At 41.4% G+C, this 20,789-nt stretch overlaps 1 protein-coding gene across 7 annotated transcripts in view; it reads left to right on the top strand.

The window, feature by feature from the left end:
* The first annotated feature begins 15,418 nt into the window (after positions 1-15,418).
* Cnot4 (CCR4-NOT transcription complex subunit 4) overlaps positions 15,419-20,789 on the top strand; it is a 106,867-nt gene continuing 101,496 nt past the window's right edge. For all 7 annotated transcript variants that reach the window (XR_007592848.1, XR_007592847.1, XM_050148087.1 and 4 more), the window contains exon 1: positions 15,419-15,626. The gene's annotated coding sequence lies outside the window, so the exon portion shown is untranslated. The remainder of the gene's footprint in view (positions 15,627-20,789) is intronic.

The following is a 20,789-nucleotide window of genomic DNA, read 5'->3' as shown; positions in this document are numbered from 1 at the left end:
ATGTTCCCCATGCTCCCAGTTTACTCAGGAGATCTTGTCTTTTTCTACTTCCCATGTAGATTAGATTCATGTATGTCTCTCTTAGTGTCCTCATTGTTGTCTAGGTTCTCTGGGATTGTGATTTGTAGGCTGGTTTTCTTTGCTTTATGTTTAAAAACCACTTATGAGTGAGAACATATGATAATTGTCTTTCTGGGTCTGGGTTCCCTCACTCAATATGATGTTTTCTAGCTCCATTCATTTGCCTGAAAATTTCAAGATGTCATTTTTTTTTCTGCTGTGTAGTACTCCATTGTGTGTTTTACTTATCCATTCTTCAGTTGAGGGGCATTTAGGATTTTTGGTTTTTCGAGACAGGGTTTCTCAGTAGCTTTGGAGCCTATCCTGAAACTAGCACTTGTAGCCAGGCTAGCCTCGAACTCACAGAGATCTGCCTGCTTCTACCTCCCTCGTCCTGGGATTAAAGGCTTGCACTACCACCGCCTGGCTTATTACTGGGTCTTGAGGAAGGTTGTTTCCTAATTTTCTGAGATATCACCACACTGATATCCAAAGGGGCTGTAACAGCAGCTTGCACTCCCACCAACAATGCAGGAGTGGTCCCTTTAGCCCACAACCTCTCCAGCATAAGTTGTCATCAGTGTTTTTGATCTCAGCCATTCTTACAGTTGTAAAATGGAATCTCAGTGTTGTTTTGATTTGTGTTTCTCTGATGACTAAGAATTTTGAGCATTTCCTTAAGCATCTTTCAGACATTTTAGATTCCTCTGTTGAGAATTCTCTGTTTAGGTCTGCACTCCACTTTTTATTGGATTATTTATTCTTTTGATGACCAATTTCTTGAGTTCTTTGTGTATTTTGGAGATCAGCCTTCTGTTTGATGTGGGGTTGGTGAAGATATTTTCCCACTCTGTAGGCTGTCATTTTGTCTTGTTGACCGTTTCTTTGCTTTACAAAAGCTTTTCAGTTTCAGGAGGTCCCATTTATTAATTGTTTCTCTCAGCGTCTGTGCTACTGGGGTTACATTAACGAAGTGGTCTCCTTTTTCAAGTATACGTCCCACTTTCTCTTCTACGAGGTTCAATGTGGTTGCCTTTATGTTGGGGTCTTTCATCCATTTGGACTTGAGTTTTGTGTGTGGTGATAGATATGGATCTATTTTCATTCTTCTACATGTTGATATTCAGTTATGCCAGCACCATTTGTTAAATATGTTTTCTTTCTTCCATTTGATATTTTTTACTTTTTTGTCAAAAATCAGGTGTTCTAAGGTGTGTGGATTAATATCTGGGTCTTCTATTCCATTCTATTGGTCCTCCTGTCTGTTTTTATGCCAATACCAGGCTGTTTTCAGTACTCTAACTCTGTAGTAGAGTTTGAAGTCAGGGATTGTGATGCTCCAGAAGTTTTTTTTTTTTTTTTTTTTTTTTTTTTTTTTTTTTTTTTTTTTTTTTTTTTTTTTTTTTTTTTTTTTTTTTTTTTTTTTTTGCTTTTCATATGAAGTTGAATGCTATTCTTTCTAAGTCTTTGAAGAATTTTGCTGGGATTTTGATGGACATTGTATTGAATCTGTAGATTGCTTTTGGTAAGACTGCCATTTTACTATGTTAATTCTACCTACCCAGGAGCATGGAAGATCTTTCCACTTTCTGGTGTCTTCTCCAATTTCTTTCTTCAAACACTTAAAGTTTTTGTCATACAAGTCTTCCACTTGTTTGGTTAGAGTTGTTCCGAGATATTTTATGCTATTTGTGGCCTTTGTGAAGGGTGATGGGTTACTAATTTTTTTAAGTTAATCTTGTATCCTGTTACATTACTGAAGTTGTTTATGAGTTGTAGAAGTTCATTGGTAGAATTTTTGGGGTCGCTTATGTAAACTATCATATCATCAGCAAATAATGAGAATTTGACTTCTTTTCTGATTTGTATCCCCTTGATCTCTTTTTGTTGTCTTATTGCTCTAGCTAGGGCCTCAAGGACTATATTGAATAGATTGGAGAGAGTGGACAACCTTGTCTTTTCCTGATTTCAGTGGGATCACTATGAGTTTCTCTCCATTTAGTTTGATGTTGGATGTTGGCTTGCTATATACCGCCTTTATTATGTTTAGGTATGTTCCTTGTATCCCTGCTCTCTCCAAGACTTTTATCATGAAAGGATGTTGTATTTTGTTGAAAGATTTTTCTGCATCTAATGAGATGATCATATGGTTTTTATTTTTCATTTTGTATATATGGTAGATTACACTGACAGATTTTCATATGTTGAACCATCCCTGCATCTCTGAGATGAAGCCAACTTGATCATGGTCGATGATGGTTCTGATGTATTCTTGGAATCGATTTGCCAGTATTTTATTCAGCATTTTTGCTTCAATGTTCATGAGTGAGATTGGTCTGTAATTCTCTTTCTTATTAATGTCTTTCTGTGGTTTGGGTATCAGAGTAATTGTAGCCTCATAAAAAGAGTTTGACAATGTTCCTTCTGTTTCTATTGTGTGGAACAATTTGAAGAGTATTGATATTAGTTCTTCTTTGAAAATCTTGTAGAATTCTGAGCCGAATCCATCTATCTGGTCCTGGGCTCTTTTTTTTGGTTGCGAGACTTTTGATGACTGTTTCTATTTCTTTAGCAGTTATAGGTCTATTTAATTTGCTTATCTGGTCTTATTTAATTTTGGTAAGTGATATTTATCCATTTCCTTTTGTTTATTTATCCATTTCCGTTTGTTTATTTCCTTTAAGTTGTCCGATTTTGTGGAGTACAGTTTTTCAAAGTGTGACTTGATGATTCTCTGGATTTCCTCCATGTCTGTTGTTATGTCCCACTTTTCATTTCTGATTTTGTTAATTTAGATATTCTCTGTCTGCTTTTTGGTTAGTTTGGATAAAGGTTTGTTTATTTTGTTGGTTTTCTCAAAGAACCAACTCTTTGTCTCATTGATTCTTTGTATTGTTTTATTGTTTTCCTTTTTTTTTTTTCAAGACAAAGTTTGTTAGCTTTGGTGCCTGTCTTGGAACTAGCTCTTGTAGACCAGGCTGGCCTTGAACTCACAGAGATCTGCCTGCCTCTCCCTCCTGAGTGCTGGGATTAAAGGCATGCTCCACCACTGCCTGGCCAGAATTTTTTTTCTTAAGAGATAATTGTTGTCTGTATTAGTCAGGATTCTCTCAAGGAACAGAATTAACAGGATAAATATATATTGCAAACTGGCTTTATTAGGTTGACTAACATGCCTTAAGATGGATAGTCTAATAACAGTTACACTCTGGAGAAGCAAGAAATCAATAGCTACTTGGTCCAGAGTGTAACTGTAGTTGGACTACCCAGAACTCAAAGAGATCTGCCTACCTCTGCCTCCTGAATACTGGGATTAGAGGCGTGTATCACCATCACCTGGCTTCAAGTGTCCTTTTGTTTATTAATTGGTTCACTACTGGCTGGCAGTCCCTAGGTAGATTCAGGATAGGTGTCGGTTATCAGAAGGGCCAAGGCAGGATTAGAGGGCTGGGACTTTCAGTCCTACTCCTAATCTTTGCAATGGGGGGGGGGGGGAGCTGGAGGTTAAACTGACTCCTCAAGGTCAATGATTTAATCAGTCGTAGCTGTGTAATGAAACCTCCACAAAACCATAAAAGGACAGGGCACAGAGACCTTCCAGACAGGGAAATGCACTGATGGAACCAGAGAAGGGTACAGGTTTTCCTGTGTTCCACCTCTCCTCCTATGTATCTCTCCATGTGCAACCATTGTAATAGCCTCTAGAGCAGTGGTTCGGGCTCAACCTTCCTAATAGTGTGACCCCTTAATACAATTCCAACCTTCCTAATAGTGTGACCCCTTAATACAATTCATGTTGAGGTAATTAACCTCCAACCCTAAAATTATTTTCCTTGCTACTTCAGAACTGTAATTTTGCTACTTTTTTAAAAAAAAAATATTTATTTACTTTTATTTTACGTACATTGGTATTTTAGCTTCATGTATCTCTGTGTGATGGTGTCAGATCTTGGAGTTACAGACAGTTGTTAGCTGTCATGTGGGTGCTGGGAATTGAACCTGGGTCCTCTGGAAGAGCAGAGGACCCTGTAATTTTGCTACTGTTATAATCATCGTGTAAATACCTGATATGCAGATGGTCTTAGGCGACCTCTGTGAAAAGGCCCTTCATCCCAAAAGGAGTTGGGACCTACGTGTTGAGAACCGCTGCTCTGTAATAAACTGGAGAAGGTAAGGGTGGTGTTTTCCTGAGTTCTGTTAGCCACTGTAGCGAATTAAGCAAATATGTGGAGGCAGTTATGGGAAAGCCAGTTTACAGCTGGTGTGTAGGGTCTGTGATTCTCATCTCAAGTTCAGAGGAGTCTTGTAATACTGGAAAACTGGAAGTTAACACTGCTTTCATGCAGACGGTGTCAGAACTGAGTTGAAATCAATCATACACCTGGAGGTCTGGATGTTTTCTGTAGGGGTTGGGGGACGGGGAGCTGCTAGCATTCCAGGTCACGAAAACAGTGCTGTGAGAGGGTAGAAGAAACCGACTTTGTTGATTCTAGAACCTCTAAGTAACAATGTATTGAGGACTTACGTAAAATGCATGGCAGAACAGCACAGAGAACGGTGAAGAAAATGCTAAAAGTCATCTCCTATTTGTCATTGTAGGGCTAGGGATGAAACCCAGGCCCTTCTGCCTGCAAATTGCATGTGGACTTAGTGGACAGTGAAAGATTTACATAAATCAGACCAGCCTAACAAAGTTTTTTGCTTTTTTGTTTTGTTTTGTTTTTGTTTTTTTAATACTTTACAAGGAAACAGCCCTCAAGGTGGGAAACAAAATTGCCTGCAGTGCCACATGATTGTTACAGTGTTTTTTGGGGGGGGGGGCGCTGTCCTCCTTGTGGTTTGCAGTTCCATCATGCAAATGTGCCTAGTCCTGATTGGTGGATGTTTGAGTCTAGCCAGGGGCTGGGTTTTTAGGGTGCAGGCTCTGTTGTACGATGTATGATTTGCTGCACTCGGGCAGGTTATTCCATGAGAGTCTCTAGAGCCAGTTCTTTTCAATGGTTTATTAGAGATTCTTCTCTGACCTTGCATCGTGGAAATTCTCTGAATATTTTCCTGACAATGGCTTTTCCTCTACATGAAGAATGTGTTGTTCTACCTCTGAGCTACACCTTTGAACAAGATTCTTTTTCTTTTTAAAAATGATTTATTTGTTGAAATTTTTTTTTGTTTGTTTCTTTCAAGATAGGGTTTCTCTGGGTTACAGCTCTGGTTATCCTGGAACTTGCTCTGTAGACTAGGGTGGCCTGAAACCATCTGTGTGAATATATGTCTCTGTGATTAGTTTAGTAAAGAAGCTAATTGACCAATAGCTGGATGGACAAAGATTAGGAGAGACTGGCAGACAAATGCTACAAAGAAACCCTGTCTTGAAAAAAAAGAAAGAAAGAAAGAAAGAAAGAAAGAAAGAAAGAAAGAAAGAAAATTTTGTTTGTATCTGTGGTGGTTTCAATAAGAATGGCCACCATAGGTTAATATATTTGAATACTTGGCTCCCCTTTACTGGAACTGTTTGGGAAGAACTAGGAGGTGTGGCCCTGTTGGAAGTGTGGCCCTGGGGGGTGGGGGGCGGGCTTTGAGGTTTCAGAAGGTGTGCTATTCCCAGTTAGCTCTCTCTGCCTCATGCTTGTAGTTCAAGATGCAAGCTCTCAGCTACTGCTCCAGCCGTCATGCCTGCCTCTGCCATGCTCTCTACCATGGTTTTTATGGGTTCTAACCCTCCAAAACTGTAAGCCCCAAATAAAACCTTTCTTTTATAAGTTGCCTTAGTCATGGTGTCTTATCACAGCAATCGAAAAGTTACCAAGAAGCCAGCTGTGGTAGTACGCATCCTAAATCCCAGCATTTGGAAGGTAGAGACAGGTGGACATCTGAATTCTCGGTCAGCCTGGTCTACAGAGTGAGTTCCAGGACAGCCAGGACACAGAGAAACCCTGTGTGTGTGTGGGGGGGGCGGTGTAAGAGTTCATTCTTTTTGTGTGTTGTTTTCATTGGATAACGAATAAAGAAACTGCCTTGGCCTAGTTGATAGGACAGAACTTAGGTAGGCGGAGTAGATAGAAGTGAAAAAAGGGCAGAATTGCAGATGCCATGGATCTGTTGCCTGAGACGAACGCTCGTTAGAATCTTGCTGGTAAGCCACAGTCATGTGGTGATACACAGATTAATAGAAATGGATTAAATTAAGATGTAAGAATTAGCCAATAAAGCCGGGCAGTGGTGGTGCACAGCTTTAATCCCAGCACTCGGGAAGCAGAGGCAGGTGGATCTCTGTGAGTTCAAGACCAGCCTGGTCTATAAGAGCTAGTTCCAGGACAGGCTCCAAAGCCACAGAGAAACCCTGTCTCAAAAAACCATAAAGAAAAAAAAAAAAAAAAGAACTAGCCAATACGAAGTTAGAGCTAATGGGCCAGGCAGTGTTTAAATGAATACAGTTTCTGTGTGGTTACTTATGATGTAAGATAGTTGGGTGGCTGGGACAAGCAGTCTGCTCCTCCTGTTACAGGGGTTGTTTCAAAGACACTTTCTAACTGTTAGATGGTGTTGAAATTGCCTAGTTGATGCCCTGGTATTGAATCCTTCCCCCTACTCTCAAAAGTGGCACATTTCAATTTCCTAGTGGAGGTGAGAAACTCGCCATCTCCAGCAGGGGTTGAATCGGTGTCTGCTCCCTTAGGCTTGGGTGTCTTTGAAGTCACTCCACTCTTCGGCTATTCCCCTTAGATTAGCAACTGATCCCCCACTAGCAAAAGCAGTAAGAAGGGCACCCTGTCGTTGGTAGTCAGGACTCTTCACCTTTGGCCTCTGTCTCAAGACAGGCTGCCTTTTGGATTGTCTTTTATGTGAGATCAAATGCCCCCCACAGAGAAATGGATTCAAGCCACCCTTTAAACTCCAACTCCTCAACTCAAAGCTTACTATTACTATAGTTTTGTCTTTTATGATTTTTTAGTAAATGTTTCTAGTATTCGTCCAACTTCTTTTTAGCTGTTTGTAGTGGAAGGATAAAAGAAAATCCTATTTGAGCCTCCAAGGAAGAGAAAGTGGAGCAGACAGAGACAAATGTGTGTGGCTCTTGATATTTACTCTTTCCCCTCATTATTTGATGAATAATTCTTCAGCAGCTAGTCACTCATCCAGCTTCCATGAGAAGACTCCGCTTCCCAGAAATTCTGGTGTAGAACTCGCCCATGTGACATGTTTTGACTGTTGAATTACTGCTAGATGTGACACAAGGAGAGGCTTGCCACACGCTTGCATATCTGGGCTTGCTCGCCTGTACTTCTGCCTCTGCCATCAGAAAAACCTCCTGCAGGAACATACAGCCTTCTCACACACACAAAGAGATGTCAGATGACCAAGCCCATCTAAGTTATCAGTGCTATCAGCGTGTGGTTCCGGATAATCCCGACAACCTGGGTTTGGACAACCTTCCTCAACAGGCTAATCAAAAACGCAACAGCGGGCCACGTGTGGTGATGGTGGGCAAAAAGATCTCTGTGACTTCCAGGCCAGTCTGGTCTACATAGTGAGTTCCAGGACAAACAGAGCTACGTAATAGAGAGACCCTGTCTCAAGATACAGAGCAAAAGAGTAAATAAATAAATAAATAAATAAATAAATAAATAAATAAATAGATAGATAAATAAATCCCAACTAAGCCCCTCCCCCCTCAAAAAAAAACCAGTGAAAAGCAGAAAAAGATTTCTTCAGTGTGGCCACATTTGGGAAAAACAGAGAGGTCCAGTCCATCTTGCAGGTCCTAACATGAAATTTGGGTTTAAATATGAGACAAATGATATAAATAGCTCAGCAGTCCAAGTCAAGTCCTGCCTGTTGCCATTATTCTGGCCCCTGATTCTCTTATGAATTGGTCTTAAGAGTTGTTGGTGTGAAATCTCTTTCCTGGAAGTAAGTTCCTTTCTGTGCTGACACCAGGGCTTTTTTTCCTCTCTGTACCAGGCTCCTGGGAAATCCCAGTTTCTTAGGGTCCACTGTTCCAACAGTCTGGTAGTTGAACGGAAGCATGGGGAGTATCTTTGGAATAGCGAACACTTCCAGAGGACCTGTACACGGTGGTGCACAGACATACATGTAGGCAAAATACCCATTCCCATTAAAAAAGAGTATTCTCGGACCTTTCAGGGTGGTTACAGCAGCTTGAAGCAAATCACCCAGACAGTCTCAGCTTTGATCCATTGATTCTGGGCCCTGCAGACGAACAGTTGCGTGGTAGAGAATAAATGACTATTGCTGTAAGCCAATACACAGGGTTGGATATTTTGTGACCCAACATTCTTGTGGCTAACCACACACATAGCCTCCCAAGAAGTTGGCTCAATAGAAAAAAATTTAAAAGGCTAGGCTCAGCATATGAGTCTCAGCAGCTTCTCTTTTCTGAGGGCATTTCTTTAACCAGAATGTCCTTGTCATTTTATAATTCCCTAGGTACTTGCTATTTCCCATTCCCTACATGTAGTTAAAGCCATTCTGTGAGCAAGCAGGAGTATGAGACTCCATGGTATAGCATAAATAATAAAAATTCAGAGATAGATATTGGGGTGCAAGCTGAAGATCAGAAGAGCAAAGCAGCCAAGCCACTAGAGAGCTCTTACCTCTACCAAGGCTCAAAGAAAGGGGCAATCCTGTCCTCATCATGACTACAGACTGCAAGGTTCTCCACTAAACCTCAGACTGCAATGAGCTCTTGCCTCTCTCTGCCCAGCCATCTCACTCCTGTCTCCACCTCCCTAGTGTTGGATTAAAGGCATGTGACCCCCAAGGGCTGGGAGTACCCTTATGTGAATTCTAGTTCTCTTTTTAGGCCTATTCAATCTCATGTAGCCCAGGGTAGAAGTTGTACTTTCTTTTCGACAGAGTTTCCCTGTGTAACAGTCCTAGCTGTCCTGGAACTAGCTCTTGTAGACCAGGCTGGCCTCGAACTCAGAGACCCACAACTGTCCAGAAGGCAGAGAATAAGGAAGTGCAGAATGATCAACCCTAAAGGAAACATCTATATCACACCCCTTTCTCCAAGGCTCTGAGATCACTGTGGAAAAGGGAACAGAAAGACTTTAAGAACCAGAGGCAGTGAATGACTCCAACAGTTTCCTTCTGACCTAATAGGCGCATATGAGCTCACAGCAGTTGTGACAGCACACACAAGCCCTGTGCAAGCTCAGGCTGAACCAAAGCCCAGCTTGGGAAGGGAAGGTGAACATAAAGTCCCACCCTTGGCCAGGAGCCATGAGCAATTGAATAGTGGCTGAATGGAGAAAGAGAATCAAGCTTTGGGAAGTGTTTTTTGTTTTGTTGTTGTTAATTACTACTTGCTGTAAATAGAAGCTTCATGTATTATTTTATCTATAGACAATATTTTCTCCTCTCTCTCTCTCTCTCTTCCTACTTCTCTCTTTTGAGACAGGGGCTTATGTAGCTCAAGCTGGTCTTGAACTTGCTACTCACTGATGATCTTGAGTTCCTGACCCACCTTCTTCCGCCTCTCACGTGCTGGAGTTACACACATGCACCACTGTGCCCAACCATATCTCATTTTATAGCTGTCTTTTTACTTTGGCTGTGGCCTCCACTATGATGCTAAATGGTACCCCTGGTAATAGTAAGAACCCTTGGCATTTTGTTTTTAACAATTGATTTATTATGTACACAGTGTTCTGCCTGCATGTCTGCCTGAAGGCCAGAAGAAGACACCAGATCTCATTTCAGATGGTTGTGAGCCACCATGTGGTTGCTGGGAATTGAACTCAGGACCTCTGGAAGAACAACTAGTGCTCTTAACCTCTGAGCCATCTCTCCAGCCCCCGTTGGCAAGTTTTTATATAATTTCCCTACTAAGTATAATATTTGCTATGAGATTTTAGAGGACTAATGAAGTCCACTGAAGTCCTTTCATTTCTTCTTTGTAAAAAAAAAATATCAGTCGGGCGATGGTGGTACATGCCTTTAATCCCAGCACTTGGGAGGCAGAGGCAGGCATGGCCTCTGTGAGTTCGAGGCCAGCATGGTCTACAAGAGCTAGTTCCAGGACAGGCTCTAAAACTACAGGGAAACCCTATCTTGAAAAAAAAAACCAAAAAAAATTATCTTTTAAAAATTATACTGAAAACTTTTTCTGTGTCTATTAGAAGTACATGCATTTCTCCCTTTGATCTATTGGTGCAGTAAATTACATTGCATTAATCTCCATAATGAGAAAAGAAGTTGAATAAGAGAATTATGTATTTCTTGAATGACTGGTAAAAAGTATCTGGCAAGGGTCTGGCAAGATGGCTGGGTGGTTAAGAACACATACTGCTTTTGTAGAGGATGAGAGTTCAGTTCCCAGCATCCACACAGGGCGGCTCACAACTGCCTGTAACTACAGCTCCAGGGGGATTCCACACCTCTAACCTCTGGGGGCACCCATATTTGTGTGCATATACACCCTCCCCAAATACACATTATTTTAAAAAAATCTTGGTATGTTTTGCTTGTTTGTTTGTTTTTCGAGACAGGGCTTTTCTGTGTAGCTTTGGAGCTTGTCCTCGAACTCACTCTGTAGACCAGGCTGGCCTCAAACTCACAGAGATCAGCCTGCCTCTGCCTCCCGAGTGCTGGGATTAAAGGCATGCGCCACCACCACCCAACTTCGACGTTCATTCTTGACAGGAAGTTGTATGAAGCGTGATCCTAATTAGTCTTAACAATAAACACCCTGCCTGGCAGTGGTGGCACACGCCTTTCATCCCAAAACTTGGGAGGCAGAGGCAGGCGGATCTCTGTGAGTTCAAGACCAGCCTGGTCTACAAGAGCTAGTTCCAGGACAGGCTCCAAGCCACAGAGAAACTCTGTCTCGAAAAACCAAAAACCAAAACCAAAAGCAAAACCAATAAATACCCAGAGTCAGATATCAAGGGTGAAAGCTGAAAGATCAGAGAAACAGAGCAGCCAACCACTAGAGACTTCTTACCTCTACTAAATCCTCTGACCGAAAGGGGGAGATCCTGTATCTATGAACCCTTAGACTGAATGGGGGCCAGATCCTCTGGCCACCCACCTTATGTTGCTGTTTCCACTTCCCTAGTGCTAGGATTAAAGGTATGTACCCCCACCGCCATTTCTAAAGCTTTGACAATAAGTTAATAATTTCTGGTTAGTTTGTTGTCTGTCTTTTTGCATTCAAATCCTAAAATAAGCTTGCATAGCTAAACCTATACTCAACTCACACGCTCACTAAATGATTGAGACTAAAATTAGCATGTGTCAATAAAACTCACAGTTAGAAGGGTCTGGGGGAAATAAAGATCCACAAACAATGTGACATCAATATTTATTAATATTGAAGCAATCCGATTTTTCCTTCAGTCCTAGTGACCAAATCCAGCACCTTGTGAGTGATGGGCGATCAACAATGATTTCTTTGCATGTAGTAAGGTTCATAACTGAAACCACATTCCAAGAATATGATTGAAATACTGATTTATTTTAAATAACCCGTATGTGAATAATTTACAAAAGTGCACACCACCACTCACAAACATGAATACATGTACACAAGAGATAAAAATTTAGAAATAAGCTTACCAGATTCACGTGGGCAATCACTCTTCTTCTGAAGTCCTGCAGCTTTCTTTTCACATGAACTTGTCTTCCTACATTCCACACATGCTATTTCAATTATCATCATTTTCTTCCTCCCTCCCTCCTTCCCTTCCTTCCTTCCTATCTGAGGAGTCCTATTTGACAAGGTCATTTAGTCCAGAAAAATCTAACTCATTCACGACCACTCCTTCATTTCCAGTTTATCAATTCTGTTATTTCAATCTCCAAAATTGTATCTTGAATTTATTACCTTTTTATGTCTTTTTTTTTTTGTCACCACAATCAGAGTAACCATATGGATGACTGAAATATTCTCTTAATTAGTTGCTCCAATTTAATTCTTGTCTTTCTCCAATTCATTCTCAACATAGCAGAATGATCTATTTTTGAAAATGTATAAAACTGATTAATATAAATAACCATAAATCAATGCAACAATTTCTGAGGAAAGTTATGTTTCTTCTCCTTTCCCTTCCAGTCACAATTCTCTCAGGACTCTAACTACACATTACATATTGGATGTGGGTGGCTATTTGAATGTAATTGCCCTCCCCCCCAAACACATAGGGAGTGGCATTATTAGGAGGCGTGGCTTTGTTGGAGTGTGCGTGGCCTAGTTATAGGAAGTGTGTCACTGTGGGGGTGGATTTTTGGTTTCCTATGCTCATGATAGGCATAGTGTTTCAGTCAACTTCCTGTTACCTTCTGATCAAAATGTAGCCTGCACCTTGACTGCCTGCATACCACCATGTACCCCACCATGATATATGGACTGAACCTCTGAACTGCAAGCCGCACCTCAATTACATGTTTTTCTTTATAACAGTTGCTGTGGTCATGGTGTCTCTTCACAGCAACAATGTGCATGAATCCTGTAATTTTTTTTTCTGTGATTTTATAGAAACATATTCCTGGGGTTGAAGAGTTGGCTCAGTAGTTAAGGGCACATACTAGTTTTCCTACAAAAATGGGGAAACTGTTCCTTATAATTTCATGTGAATAGCCATTTTAAGTCCCTGATGACTTTTAAATGTCCCATCACAGATTTTAAGTCCTGTTTATGAGTATCTTAACACAACTTACATCCAATTATCTAAGGTCTATCTTGTTTTTACAAATGAACACAAAGTTGCTGGGCGGTGGAGGCGCATGCCTTTAATCCCAACACTCGGAGGCAGAGGCAGGTGAATCCCTGTGAGTTCGAGGCCAGGCTGGTCTACAAGAGCTAGTGCCAGGACAGGCTACAAAGCTACAGAGAAACCCTATCTTGAAAAAAAAAAAAAACAAAAAAACCAAAAACCAAATGAACACAGAGTTGTTTGTGGTTTTAGTTCCAACAAATAAGGAGAACATTAGGAAACTATCATGGTGTAACTAAGGATAGATTGGAGAACAAAAACACAACCACGCCTGTTAGTGTTTACAGCTTTCATATACGTGGGGATTTTGTTCTAAATGCTTGCATATGATGAATTTGTTATATTTTTAGAACAATCATGTTTAAGGGAACATTGGTAATTTTACTATATATTTGTTTGTAACTTTTTTTTTTTTTTTTTGGTTTTTCATCTCTCCCCAACACTAACTGAAAACCTTTTTTTGGGTAATTATTTTTGAGAAAAGGTATCTCTCACTACATAATCCTGGCTGGCTTTGAACATGCTGTAAGACCAGGCTGGCTTTGAATTCTTAGAACGCACAGAAATCCATCTGCGTCTACTTCCTGAATGCTGGGCTTAAAGGTGTGAACTACAAATTCAAGACCACCCTGAGTTACATAAGGAGCTACTGTATAAAATTAAAAAAACTTATTTGTTCGTTTCACTATTTTGTTTATCTAGTGAAGAATTATAATATATATAATACACAGTATATATACACTAATGATCATATTTAAAAAATATATGTGCCACCTGTATGGAATATTTAGACATTTAAGTATCTGAAGATGAATGCAAATGATTTTCCAAGCTTTTCAGTTAATTAATTTATATGATTTTGTAACTTCAAATTCAGTTAAGTATGAATTTATTACTAATTCTTCATTAAAATTATTGACCCTAACCGGGCAGTAGTGGCACATACCTTTAATCCCAGCACTTGGGAGGCATCAGCAGGCGAATCTCTGTGAGTTCGAGGTCAGCCTGGTCTACATGAGTTCTAGGACAGCTGGAACTGTTGCAGAGAAACCTTGTCTCGAAAAACCAAAAACCAAACCAAACCAAACCAAACCAAACAAAAACTAAACAACAACAACAAAAACCAACCTACAAAAACGATTAACTCTAGCTTAAGTGAAAATGGAACCATAGAAAAATTATTTTAAAAAATGAAATGAGGAGCCGGGCAGTGGTGGCACACACCTTTAATCCCAGCACTCGGGAGGCAGAGGCAGGCGGATCTCTGTGAGTTCGAGGCCAGCCTGGTCTACAAGAGTTAGTTCCAGGACAGGAACCAAAAAAGCTACAGAGAAACCCTGTCTCAAAAAAATCCAAAAATAAATAAATAAATAAATAAAAATGAAATGAGGGCTTCTCACTAAAAGTTTTCGATTTTACAACTTCAATTTCTTTCTTTACTCTGCCCTTTTTTGTTTTAAATCCTCCCTCCCGCCTTTTGCTTTCAGGCCTCAAGTGTGCCAGACCCTGCGCTACCACTGTGGTATATTCACAGTCGCATCCTGGATTTGAAAATTCGTTTCCTTTTCGCTTCTCCAAACCCCAGCACGTGTACACACGCTGGAATGGGAACTGGAGATCTGTGCTTTGCTCACTGTTGTATGTTCCCAGCATATGGCACAGGGCTGGGTACTAAGGAGGAGCTCAGTATTTGCACGAATGGGTGAAGAATATACAGGCAATAAATAGAATCGACCACCCCGGGAGCGCCATCTACAACAGAGTTCTAGGAGGCAACCAGGTAAGCGCTGTACATTGACCGATTTTGCTATTTAGGATTTCTTGGGGCTGGAACCGGCTGCGGTCGGTTTACATTCTTTGGACGTGTTTATTTGTGCAGTTTGCGAACCTGACGCACACAGCTGTGCAGGCTGGACTCGCAGCCCACAGGAGTGTGCAGTAAAGTCCGCATACTGTTCTGCATCCGCATCAGCAACACACGCTGCTCCGACGGCACGAATTCTCTTGGGAAATAGGCATCTGGCAATTCAGGATATTTCTTCACCGGCGATTTTGCCGTGAGGATGAGATCAACCCTGCTGGTGGCAGGAGGCGCAAAGACCGGGAAACGAACGCTCACTTTTCCAAACAGTACCAAGTCCTCACTCTAGGATCAAATCCCGCGCTCTTGCAATCCTCAACCTGATTCTACCTCCACTACGCCCCCGTAGGATACCTAACTATGGAGGGCGGGGCAGATAAGACACGTCCCTACTCCCTCCAAATCAGTTAAGTTTCGTAGAGCTTTGGTTTCCTACATTTCAGCAAACATTAATGAAAACCGCCGACCACATGACACACTAGCCACACACGCCGGCAGAGGAGGAAGCAAAACAAGAAGAAAGCCGGCGCTCCAGGAGCCACGTGAGGTACGAGCTCCCGAGCGCCCTCTCCACGGATGACTTCAATTCCCGGCCTGCCCCGGGGCGCTTGCTCACCGAGGACTACAACTCCCAGGGTGCAGCGGAGTAGTCCTCCGCAACCTCCCACTCGGTCGCCTGCCGCTAGACCCGCCCCTCCCCCGCCCCTCCCAGCCGGATCGGCATGCGCCTGCGCACCGGAGACCGGAGGAGTCTTACCCTAATGTAAGATGGTGGCCCGTCTAGCTGTGGAACCCACCGAAAGCTGAGAGTCTCTCTCTCTCTCTTAGCCGTAAAGGTCGGACTCACTGAAGCAGTCAGGCCCGGTTCTGAAGAGTTTTTTTCGCCGACTCTGGTTCACTGGTCTCCTGTGAGGACGCGGCAGCGCGTGGAGTCGGCTGAGGGAAAAGCGAGGCAAGACAGGCGGGTGAGTGTCTGCGGGGCTGGGCTTAGGGGAAACCCGGGGCTGACCGGCTACGAGAGAGCGGAGGCTTCGCTGGGACTGTGCAGGCCGCACCCCCCTTTCTCCCCACCCCCCGCCTCGCCTTCACCCTCCTCCTGCTCCGGCTGCCTCCTCCTCCTCCTCCTCTTCCTCCCTCTCCCCTCTACGCCACAGCAGTTACCACCAGGAAAAGGCAGCCGGACTGGAGGCAGCGCGGCGGCGGGCGCCGGCTCTCCTTCGAGAATTTCTTCAATTGAGGAGCCGAGAGGGCTTCTCATCGCCAGCTATTCCCGCATTTTTTTGGCAACAGTGTCCTTAGGTCTCGGTCCTCCTTGGTTCCCCAGCCCCCTTTCCCCTCTGACGTCCTTTCCAACTGGCCCTGATCTCTCAAGCCAGAACCATCCTTCTACTCTGACCGGTGCTTCTGCCTATTGCCCACCCGTCCTGCTTGGTGCTTGGGGTTTTTCTTTTTCTTTTCTCTCTTCCCCCCCTTTTTTTGGCCCCTCTCTCCACTGATGTCGCCCTGGATCTAGCCTCTGCCCCCCCTCTAGTGCGTGCAGTCAGCCCCCAGTCTGTCTGCCAGACCCGAGCTGATTCCGACGTGCCGTCTCCTTTTAGTCACATCTGTCATATAAAGCCACCCCGTGAGTATCGAAATTGTGTTGCCGCTCCGGTGCTCCGTGTAACCCACCTGTTTCTCAACCTTCTTGCGAAGAGTCGATTCCTTCCCTCTCTCCTGTACAGAGAGCCTTTCCACACACACTTCCAGAAGAGGGGAGATGCCCCTTGTTGTTTTGAAAAGTAAAGGAAGTTGGGAAGTGAATGACGTGAGGTAGGATACTGTTAGGGTTAAGAGAGATCTTTCTGCAGGCTACTCAGAGAAATGTTTTGCATTGTGCGATCTTTCTGCTGCTCCTTCGCTCTGTTGGCCCATGGTTTTTTTCCCTTCTTTTCATTTTCGGCCTTCTCCATGCCACCCAGCCTTCTCCTGAATTGCCTTTCCTCAGGACACTTGATGTGGACGCTGATTATACCCGTAAAGAACAGCTTAGCATTTCAAAACAAGATGAGTCTGGCACACACACACAGAATTCCTCCGAACACTGCATGCAAATACAAATGGTATTTTGATTATATGCGGGTAGCGGATTCCTTTTGAGAATAGGTTATTACCTACGTTATATTGATGTTTAGGTTAATTGATAACATCTATTTGTGATTTGGGTGGAGATTTCCTTTCTGGCTAAGTGTAAATTGAGTTGTTTTTTTCTCTTGATCTGGGAAGTTCCCTCTTTTGACATTTCTAGGATAGGCGTTATCTGTCTTAAGTTGTATGGAAAAATACATTGAGTTTGTATGCAAGCAAGAAGTTGATATTTTTGGGGGTAAACTTAAATTCCTTATTTTTTCTCCATAGAAGAAAAGTCATAAAGCTGTGCACATACAGTAGCACTTAGCTGTTATCTCCTATAGTAAGAACAAGAACTGCAAGAGTGAGGGTGACTTATAGTCCATAGTTTAGTGAACGCAGAATTGAGATGTTTAGTTTGTATAGAGAAGCCAGAGCCTTTGCTATAATACATCACAGTGAAAGAAGAATTACCAGAAAGACAAATAGGATTATGTAGGTCATATACACACATGTCATGTTTGAACATAACATATTGTGTTCTTACTAAATATGTAGCTAGGTGGTGGTGGCACACACCTTTAATCCCACACCTGGGAGGCAGAGACGGGAATCTCGATGAGTTCAAGACCAGCTTGGTCTACAGAGCAAGTTCCAGGACAGGGCTACACAGAGAAACCCTGTCATGAAAGACAATGTTTGTTTTGCAGTATATATGTTTTGCTTTGTTTTATTTTGTTTTGTATGTATACACACACATAGTATGTGAAAGTAAAGTCACAGTAACAGTCTCATGCAGTTTGTCGCTTATTGGAAAAACCAGTAATGCTTTACATGTAAATACAAATGTGGTTCCTCTAGACACGTTTGCATATTTCTGGGTTATTGTAAGTTTCACATATTTTACCTATAAAATTTTGAGTATTCTTGCATTTGGTGTTACATTCTGTTACTGTGAAAAAGTCTTTAAAAAATGTAAACAATGGTTAGAAAAGCTGCTCATAAAGCTTGCTTTGCTTCTTTCTGTTTTTCGTTTTCCTTTTCTTTTCTTTTTCTTTTTCCGAGACAGGGTTTCTCTGTGTAGCTTTGGAACCTGCTCTGGCATTAGCTCTTGTAGACCAGGCTGGCCTCAAACTCACAGAGATCAGCCTCTACCTCCTGAGTGCTGGGATTATAGGCGAGTGCCGGGATTACAGGCAAGTGCTGAGATTACAGGCTAGTGCCATCACTGCCTGGCTTCTTTTTCTTTTTTTTTTTGAATCAGGGTTTTTATGTAGCTCTGACTGGCCTGGAACAAGCACCGTAGATCAGGCTGGCCTTGAACTTGTAGAGATCTGCCTGTCTTTGCTTTCTGAGTGCTAGGTGTGCCCTCCCAAGTCCGGGTAATACTCCTTTTTTTTCCCTTTTAGCTACCTAAGCCCTTATTTGGCAACACTGAATAAATCTCTATTTTTCTGAGACTTGGAAGCAATTTATATTGCAGAACTTGTCTTTCCTTGAAGGTTTTTTTCTTTTTAAAGAAATAACTTCTCATTTAGTTTATCAATACCTTGTCTTCAACTCCAAGTAAAAAATAGATGCTGGTAGAAAGCTTGCCACTTTGAACAATCTTGTCTAGATACTCTTGGCAGTCATACTTGGCTGAATGTAAGCAGTATGTTCTAAGGAGAGGACTCTTTGTCTGATAGAAGGAGTGATTGAGTTTTTAATACATCTTCTCTTTTGTAAAAGTATTTGGCTCACTAAATATCTTGTTGTTTTTTTCTCCTCTGGGGTCATTAAATTCTTACTTCTAGCCTTTTGAAATAAAAGTGAATTTATTGGAATCTTTAGAATGTCTAGAGAAGATGTAAAAGTTCTTTGGCACATTGATAGGAAGTAAACCGAATTTTATAAATGTTTTTGTGTAGATTTGTAACATTTTCAACATGGCAGCTTCATACTTAATGATTTCCTTTGATAATTTGGAATTCTTTCTGCCAAGTTAAATAATTGAAGTCTGCAAGTGAAGTGTTTGTGTAAAATTTTTAACATGAGTTACTTGAAGTTGACTTACCATATAATTTCCCAGAAAGTTGCATAGACAAACCTTTAATTTGATTATGGTGAGAGACACAGTCAAACAGCAAAGTATAAAATAAAATTGTTTTGTGACACTTGTCAACTTCATTTAAATGGAAATGCTAGAGATAACTTGCAACCCATTACTTTGGTTTTGTTCTGAAACTAGGTCTTAATTCTGTAGCTCAGACTATCCTGGACTGTGTAGCATAAGCTGCCTTGAAACACAGGACCACTCCTGCTCCAGCTTCTTTAGGCTGGAATTACAGGTGTAAGCTACCATATAACCAGTCCTGATAACTCAGTAAAAAGATAGAAGGTGTTGCCGAAGGATGAGTTAGCATTAGGGGAGTTTTACATTTATTTTTGTGGTAGTAGGCTGGAACATGGAGCCTCCTGAATGCTAGACAGTAGTTTTTAGGGAGTTTTATTGTAAAAAGGATTTATCTTAAGAGAATGAAAAAGCAGTTTGGTTTTAGAAGCTTTTCTTTTTTCCCTCCCTACTCCTTGTTTTAAAATGAAGATACACTCTTCATTTTAATGATTATTTAAAAAATATGACTGTAAGTAATACTGTTTTTGTAGAATGTGTGAGATAAGTTAAATTTGCAAAAGCCTCAATCTCTGCTGAAAATTTAAAGAGTTCTGTCACTACCTCTAATATTTCCTTGACTTTTTGGCAAGGAAGTTATAGTGAACTAAGTTGGTTTTGAAACAAAAACAGTAGGGAAATAGGTTATAGAGGTTTTTGCTGTTCTAGAAACAGAATAACTAGAATGTACTACATACATTTCCCAAAGGATTTCTTATTCTAAATGGAACTTGTAAATGGTTTTCATCCCACAGGAATAGGATGTATCAGATAAAACTTCGTAACACATTCTAACATTTTATAAATTGTATATTCCCTTAGAGTTTTTGGGAAACGTCTACAAATACCCATTCTTGAAAAGAAAGTTATGGTAATCCTGGTAACTTAAAGATTTAATGTATTTTTTTCTCAAAAGTTGAGACTACATGAATTATGATAGCATAATATACTTCTTTGATCAAGTTGTGGGTATTTACATATTTTATTTCAAAATTTTAATCTCATAGATTTGATTTTTTTTTTTTTTTCGAGACAGGGTTTCTCTGTGGCTTTGGAACCTGTCCTGGCACTAGCTCTGTAGACCAGGCTGGTCTCGAACTCACAGAGATCCGCCTGCCTCTGCCTCCCGAGTGCTGGGATTAAAGGCTTGCGCCACCATCGCCCGGCATTGAATTTTTTTTTTTTTAAGGCAAGATTTTTCTGTGTAACAGCTCTGATTGTCCTGGAACTTCCTTTGTAGACCAGGCTGGCCTGGAATGCACAGTGATCCTCCTGAGTGCGGGGATTAAAGGCTTTTACCACCATGCCCAGCTAATTTTGTAGAGTTCTTTACTTGAAAGACTGTAGTAAAATACCAACTTTTTCGAATGTAGTAATGTAGTGAGTTCTCCCACGTTATTCTTTCATAATTAAAAAATTGGCTGTCTCTCTGTGTGTGCACAGAGAACAACTTCAAGTGGCAACTTTAGGAATGGGGACAGTTTCTCATTGACTTGAAACACACCGATTAGGCTAGATGGGCTCTCCTTGAAAGCATAGGGTTCCCCAGTCTTTGTCTAGCCAGGGCTGGCATTTCAAGTGCATTCCATGCCCAGTGAGTTTTGAGGATAGAACTCAGATCCTCAAACTTGTAGAACAAAAGCCATGTAAGCCATCCTCTCCCACCCTGGTTCTTTAAGTTTTGTGGGTTTTTGTTTATTTGTTTGTTTGTTTGGTTTGATGTCCTGACACTCCCCACCTCCTGCGCCCATAGTTGTTTATGGGTGATTTCAACATTTTTTTGGCCCCTGACATTTTTGTTTTGTTTAGTTTTTTTTTTTTTTTTTTTTTTTTTTTTTTTTTTTTTTTTTTTTTTTTTTTTTTTTTT

Source organism: Alexandromys fortis, unplaced genomic scaffold, assembly GCF_014885135.2.
Source record: "Alexandromys fortis isolate MF-2015 unplaced genomic scaffold, M_Fortis_MF-2015_v1.1 scaffold_57, whole genome shotgun sequence".
NCBI lineage: Eukaryota > Metazoa > Chordata > Mammalia > Rodentia > Cricetidae > Alexandromys > Alexandromys fortis.
Note: the sequence above shows the minus strand (reverse complement) of the source record. Positions and strands in the feature narration are given on the sequence as shown.